Genomic DNA, 8083 nt, shown 5'->3' with positions numbered 1-8083 from the left:
GAGGGCAAGAAGAAGAATAGACTTCACCATGGAACAAAACAATGAGGATAATAATGAAGTTAATAATAATAGAGTGAATACTCTAGTTGCTCCACAACAGCGGGCAGCTTGTGAATTCTGTATGCCTGTTGTCAATGAAAACCTCACTAGAATCGCTAATCCTGCCATTGCTGCTAATAATTTTGAGTTGAAGTTGACATTGGTAAATATGGTGCAACATAATCGATTTTGGGGTCTGGCTTCTGAAGATCCTAATATTTATCTAGAAATTTTCTTGGAGGTTTTTGCTACAGTGAAGATGAATGGTGTTTCTAATGATGCCATTCGATTATGTCTCTTTCCTCTCTCTCTAAGGGATAGAGCAAAGAGTTGGTTACAATCTCTACCACCTTGCTCCATTACTACATAGGATGAATTGGCAAGAAATTTTTTAGAAAAGGTTTTCCGTCCACCAAAATTTTCTCAACTAAGAAGTGATATATGTCAGTTTAAATAGCTTGAATTTGAGCCATTATATGAATTGTGGGAGCAATTCAAGGATCTACTTCTTCATTGCCCACAGCATGGCTATGAAAGAGGGATGCAAGTCCAAATTTTTTTAAAATGGGTTGAATGGTCCAACCAGGACTATAATTGATGCGGCTGTTTGAGGTGCATAATTGGGTAAGACTGTTGATGAAGCATTTCATTTGATGGAGGAGATGGATACTAATAGCTATTCACGGCCTAAAGAGAAATTTGTGCAAAAGAAGGTAGCTTGGTTGTATGAAGTGGACCCAATGACATCTATAACAACTCAGATTTCTGCCTTATCTAATCAAGTGGCTTCCTTATCAACCAAAGGTAGCCAATTTCTCATTGAGAGTGTTACAGCTGCATCTGCATCACAAGGGACAGACTTGAATTTGGACCAAGCAAAGTATATGGCTAACTGCAATTACAACAACAACTTTCGGGGTAACAACATGCCAAACTATTATCATCTAGGGTTGAGGAATCATGAGAACTTCTCTTATGCCAACAACATGAATGTCCTACAACAACCTCCTAGTTTTAATGCTCAACCACAAGTAGAGAAGAAACAATCTTTGGAAGACATTTTGGGTACTCTTATGATGGAATCCAAGAAGAGGTTTAATAAAAATGAAGCAAGTTTGGATCTAATGTTGACCCATATTTCTCACATGGGTGCTTCAATGAAAAATAATGAGGTACAAGTAGGACAATTGGAAAATGTGGTGAGTTGTAATAAATCCAAAGGAGCAATGTAAGTTAATTTTGTTGAGAAGTGGTAAAGCAATGGATGGGGGCAAGGCTATGGATGAAGGAAAGTGTTCAAGGGAAGAGCAAGAAAATCCAACGGTACGTGAGGTTGACAAAGAAGAACAAGTGTAACGCCATAAACTCCAGGGACCGTTATGGTGCACATTGCAAACAATGCTAAACTCGCTAATCGAGTCATTTGGGCATAAACGTGTAACTAAGTATGATTAGAAGTTTTGGGATTAAAAATTTCGGTTAGGATATAACGTTTCACTAGAACGTTTACTGTATATATTGGGATCCCAAAAATATAATTTAAAGGTTTATTACAACAAAATATTTACAACCAGCCGATATAAGCGGAAAAATAGGGTTTAACCCTAGTTCCTCTCCTTCAAACCTCGGCCGTGGCTGTCGAGCACCTGCATATGTACACGTTGTCACCTAAGCTCTCCAACTCAAGGATGGTCCATCTTTCTTTTGCCTTTACCTGCACCACATTGTTAGGAACGAGTTTCCTAATACGCAACGGAATGGTGGTGGGGTTGGCCCAGTGCACAACAAAAATTTTGTAACATATTTAAACTACATTTAAATATGCAGATCCATTAATATACATACATTAATCATAAGCAAGATAATAATAGAAATTATACCTCTTGAAGCCTATCAAGTGTCCTTGCTATCTTTTCGTATTGAGAACGATCTTCCTATCCAAGCCACTCCCACGTACTCACACCAAGATCTTCCAAAGCGTTCTCTATACCTCAAGAAATGTGTGGGCACTTAGAGAATGAAGGATAGTTTATTTGTGATTTTACTTGATGTACTCAACTCATGAGATCAAGAGAATAGGCATAAGAATTGGTTCTTTATTATTAGGGAGAGAAAACTATGATTCTATTTTTCACAGAGCGAATAGTCTGAGTGGTCTCTCTTCTCTGAATATTTTTCTGATTAGTCATACTTAAAAGAAAATATTCAAATTTTAAAAAATAAATCTATAACCATTTTACAATTTACTTTTTAATTCATTATTTATTCTATTAATGAAAAAATCCAAAAACTAATTTTTGAATTATCCATTAATTAATTAATTAAATAAATAAAAATGAAAATCTCATCCCTGAAAATTGCCCTACACGCCACACACAGTCCATGGACTGTGTGTGCACGTGTAGCCTCCCTAATTTTAGGGATGTTGTTTTTTCAATTTTATTTAATTATTTATTCAAACTATTTTGTCAAATAAAATCTAACAACCAAATAACTAATTCAAATTTGAATTCAAATTTAAATTAATTATCTTTTTAATTAATTATCTTTTTAATTAATTATCAAATATAATTAATTATTTGAATAAATATTAATCTTTTAAATTCAAATCCAATTTGAACTTATCAGATTATTATCTCCCACTCAAATAAAGATATTTAATTAATTCTACCAATTTATTAAATACAAATTTTTTTAAAAATAAATATTTAATTTATTATAATTTCGAAAATTATAATTAATTAATTATTTAATTAAATTTTGAAATTACTTTAATTATTTAATATAATTTCGAAAATTATACAATAATTAAATATTAATTAACTTTGTTAACTACAACTAATTTGTAATTAATTAATTAATCACTATTATCATATAATTGCATATTTGGCCTGAAGAACAAATTTCTTCTTAAATATGTCTTTAAACTATTTTCCCTTCTGTGAATGCCAAAAATTGACCAGAGCCATTGTCAACACTCAAGAGAAAAATTGAGGGTTACCCTCAATTAGCCTCGGGCAAGCAAAGCAGCCCAATACCTTGCCCCACGCGAGACCCATGTCGCATAGAAGCCCTTAGCGAAAATGCCCAAAAGGACCTAAGGGGCCTCATTGTGCAAGGTTGCCCTTCCCCCGCGCATGCCTGGCAAGGCATCAAGGGTCTCACTATGCAAGGCTAACCTTCCCCCGCATGCGCCTTCCAAGGCCACAAGGGTGTCACTATGCGAGGCTGCCCTTCCCCCGCATGCGAGGCTACCCTTCCCCCACGCATGCCTGGCAAGGCATCAAGGGTCTCACTATGCGAGGCTACCCTTCCCCCGCATGCACCTGCCAAGGCCACAAGGGTCTCACTATGCGAGGGTACCCTTCCCCCGCATGCGAGGGTACCCTTCCCCTGCATGCGCCTTCCAAGGCCACAAGGGTCTCACTATGCGAGGCTACCCTTCCCCCGCATGCGAGGCTACCCTTCCCCCGCATGCGCCTTCCAAGGCCATAAGGGTGTCACTATGCGAGGCTGCCCTTCCCCCGCATGCAAGGCTACCCTTCCCCCGCATGTGAGGCTACCCTTCCCCCGCGCATGCCTGGCAAGGCATCAAGGGTCTCACTATGCGAGGCTACCCTTCCCCCGCATGCACCTGCCAAGGCCGCAAGGGTCTCACTATGCGAGGCTGCCCTTCCCCCGCATGCGAGGCTACCCTTCCCCCGCGCATGCCTGGCAAGGCATCAAGGGTCTCACTATGCGAGGCTACCCTTCCCCCGCATGCGAGGCTACCCTTCCCCCGCATGCGCCTGCCAAGGCCACAAGGGTCTCACTATGCGAGGCTACCCTTCCCCCGCATGCGAGGGTACCCTTCCCCTGCATGCGCCTGCCAAGGCCACAAGGGTCTCACTATGCGAGGCTACCCTTCCCCCGCATGCGCCTGCCAAGGACACAAGGGTCTCACTATGCGAGGCTACCCTTCCCCCGCATGCGCCTGCCAAGGCCACAAGGGTCTCACTATGCGAGGCTACCCTTCCCCCGCATGCGCCTGCCAAGGCCACAAGGGTCTCACTATGCGAGGCTACCCTTCCCCCGCATGCGAGGCTACCCTTCCCCCGCGCATGCCTGGCAAGGCATCAAGGGTCTCACTATGCGAGGCTACCCTTCCCCCGCATGCGAGGCTACCCTTCCCCCGCATGCGCCTGCCAAGGCCACAAGGGTCTCACTATGCGAGGCTACCCTTCCCCCGCATGCGAGGGTACCCTTCCCCTGCATGCGCCTGCCAAGGCCACAAGGGTCTCACTATGCGAGGCTACCCTTCCCCCGCATGCGCCTGCCAAGGACACAAGGGTCTCACTATGCGAGGCTACCCTTCCCCCGCATGCCCCTGCCAAGGCCACAAGGGTCTCACTATGCGAGGCTACCCTTCCCCCGCATGCGCCTGCCAAGGCCACAAGGGTCTCACTATGCGAGGCTACCCTTCCCCCGCATGCGAGGCTACCCTTCCCTCGCATGCGCCTGCCAAGGCCACAAGGGTCTCACAATGCGAGGCTGCCCTCACCCGCGCGCCTCGCGACCCAGATGCGCGCCAATGCCTCGCACAGCAAGACACACCTTACCATGCTAGGCACCAAGGGTCTTGCCTTGTGAGACCCATCCCCATGCCTCGTGAATGCCCAAGTCATGCCTGGATACTCGCTTAGGCACCAAGGGTCTTGCCTTGTGAGACCCATCCCCAAGCCTCGTACATGCCTATTTCCAGGCCTCCTACCTGGAGGTAAGGACGGGATAAAAGAAGTATGGATCGACACTTACTAAAATATAAAGAAACCTAGAGAAGATATTTATGTAAAGGGGATCACTAGGGATGAGATAAATGTACAAGCACGGGATGTACAACCCTGAAAAAGGGCAAAGGCATGACTCTGACATCTGTGTCCTACAAGTAGTGGAGGTACGGATTTGTACAGAGAGTGGAAGCACTACATGCATACCTCTGACTATGTACCAGGCCGACACCATAACCTTCTGCTCCACCACAACCTGTGCCACTACCCTGACAATGTACCTATGCACAATCTTGTCCCCTGGGACCACAATGTATGAGGAGCCATTAGAGCTCCAGTATAAATAGATCATCACCCCTCTAGAAAAGGGGTTGGAAAAATTGATTGTATGCTAAGGCTGTTAAGTAATATACAATTTCGACTCCATTGGAGTTCTACATATTTACTCTTTCAAGTTTTCTCCATCTTTTTCTGAGATACCTTTGGCAATATAGTCTTAGTTTCCTAACCTTATATCGTTGACGAGATTTCACCGTCAACACCTTCATATCAACTCTTACCTTGAACAGTGTTGATAGAGCCGCTATGGGGACATATGGACCTATAATTCCAAGCTCCAATAAATTTGAGATTATTAATTAAACTCTTTAATTAAATAATCTTAATTTATTAATCTCATGATTATTCCACTATAAATATGAGACTGCACTCTTGTAATTATAGAAATTTCATTTACTGAGTACTTTATAATAATAAAGCGTCCATTGATATAATCATTTCATACATTGACCCTCTAATAGTGGTTCATAATTAATCGGGAATAAAATTACTGTTATACCCTTTTAATTATCTTTTGTTTCCTTAAGTACCATTGACTCTACTAGTGAAGGTTCATTCATAACTAAATTATGAATTTGAGCTCAACAACCTTTCAGTCCCAAAATTCAACCCTTAAGAGAACCATCATTCAATCTCTTGCGAGAAGGCATAGATTCCATATCTGTACACTATGTCCCCAGCCATCTACATTAATGAGTTCCCAAAACAAAAGTTTTAGCCTTATCATTCTGACAGACCCTAACAAGTGAATCAAAAAACTCATATAACATAAACAGGAGTTCATAGTAACTTCAGGATTAAGATCTATTTGTATATGATCATCAGTTGATATATTTAATTAATAATTCGAAACGGTATTTAACTAAGTATTAATAAACATATCTGGTCCAGTTCTATATATTATCTAATATATAAAGTACCTCAACTAAAGTTTCCTACACACTAGTGATCCGGATCTAGATCACATGTATTCATAATACTAGTGGACCGTACTTGCAGTAATTAATCTAAAGATTCCATAACTTTATTTTACTGCGAACTATTTAAGTTCATTTATCTCAAACACAATCCTCCCGTACCAATACGTGTTTGAGATCACATGTATGAACTTTGGAATTTTCTTGATATTTACTTAATATTATCACAGAATAATATAGTTTATAAAATATATGAATAACAAATTCAATTCATTTATTTATTTCATAAAAACAATATCTACTACATATGCTTTCAGGGCACATTTCCAACACACATAGCACCCAAGAGCCGAAGCCCAGCAAGAAAACTCAATATGCTCATGAACAATCATATCATGATATCAAATCATATCTGGCATGCCTAGCAAATATAGCTTTATTCAAGCATGCAAATAAATTCAAACAATGCTGGGGAATCGAGGATAAGAAATCCTGCCCTCCTGATTGGATGACTATCAAGTCAATCCTAATCAGATGAGAGATTTACCACTAGAGGTTCTGGTAAACCATACTGAGTGACTGACAAACAAGCCACTACGGGGCTCAACACCCAAAGTCATGCAAATGATGATCAGAATGATCATACAGAGCTCATAGCTCTGAACAGATGAGTGAATATGACTTTGAGGTTTTGTTAACCATACTGAGTGACTGACAAGCAAGTCACTATGGGGCTTGGTGCCCATAGCCGTGTAACGAAATCGTTACCTGGGCTTTCCTGCAATGGCTCTAATCAGATGAGTGACTGATGGGTAGTCACTAGCTTAAACAGATGAGTGACCACTGGGTAAGTCACTCAAGCACTTTTAGTTTTCATCGAACTTGAGGTCGGTCCGGCATTAATGCTCTTCTGAGTCATTTAATGCAGATGTAGATTAGATCTAATCTTTGTTGGCTTGCGTGGAACACGCTAAGGCTGCACTGACTTATGAGTCAGCACTGTGTGACTAGTGCCCAGTACCACTGCCAAACTTGACTAATGAGTCACAGCTTCACAGTTGATACTGACACCTTTGCCAATTTTGACTAATTAGTCAGTGCCATGCACAAGTAAGCAATGCTACCAACACATATGTCATATGTCGAATATTCAAACGTAGGGCATTCAGCATGCTTACTTAACAGTTGCTAGCACAATTATGATCATGCATAAACACAGAGACTCAAGCTCTTATCAATCTCATAGTCAATATTCATGGCATGCCCTAATCACATGTTTCTCGTGCATCATATGCTTCATATTTAATCATCCAGCATGCCTCAATAATATCCATATGCAAATGAGCAAGATTGCATAGCATTCAATATGATATCAATGTTTACGTTTAAATATCCAACATGCATCAAGAATAACCATGCATGTCACACATGGGGTGCAGTTTTCTTACCTTTGGTCCAAGCACAGGTTACCAATAAACGAGCCACAGGCACGATCCCGATTTCAAGCCTCTAGTGATAACCTAGTCACAACAACAAATGGTGATCCAATGAGTTCAAGTTCAAAACCAATCCCGGAACCAAGACCTAGCCTCCAAGACATCAAACCCCACTAATCTGGGTAGTAGAATTGATCCCGAGGCCTAAAACCAAGTTCCCGAGGTCAAAACATCCAAACAGGCTCAAAAACCTACCTAAGCCACAGCCCTAGCACCTTGGGCCGCGGCCCCCAGCCACATCAGGAACAAGGGCCACGGCGCCCCTTACCCAGGGCCGTGGCCCCCAGCAAGTCCAAAACCCATCAAACCCAAGCTTCAAATCTATCAAAAACTCATCAAAACACAAAGTACAATTCAAGCTTAAAAACTTAAAACTTAAAACTTGAATTACCTCCAATTGAGTTGTTTCCAACTAAATCCTCCAGCTAAAAAGCTTTTAATCTTCCCTAGGATTGCTATGCCTTGATCCTCTCTTGAATCTGAGTCCTAGAACTCAAGTTACCATCGAAAATGCGATCGGGAGACG

At 41.6% G+C, this 8083-nt stretch overlaps 1 non-coding gene across 1 annotated transcript; it reads right to left on the bottom strand.

The window, feature by feature from the left end:
* Positions 1-463: 463 nt before the first annotated feature.
* LOC133787677 (small nucleolar RNA R71) lies at positions 464-570 on the bottom strand. The gene has a single exon (XR_009872682.1). It is a non-coding gene; the product is annotated as a small nucleolar RNA R71 (small nucleolar RNA).
* Between the last annotated feature and the right edge of the window lie 7513 nt (positions 571-8083).

Source organism: Humulus lupulus, chromosome 6 (assembly GCF_963169125.1).
Source record: "Humulus lupulus chromosome 6, drHumLupu1.1, whole genome shotgun sequence".
Taxonomy (NCBI): Eukaryota; Viridiplantae; Streptophyta; class Magnoliopsida; order Rosales; family Cannabaceae; genus Humulus; species Humulus lupulus.
Note: the sequence above shows the minus strand (reverse complement) of the source record. Positions and strands in the feature narration are given on the sequence as shown.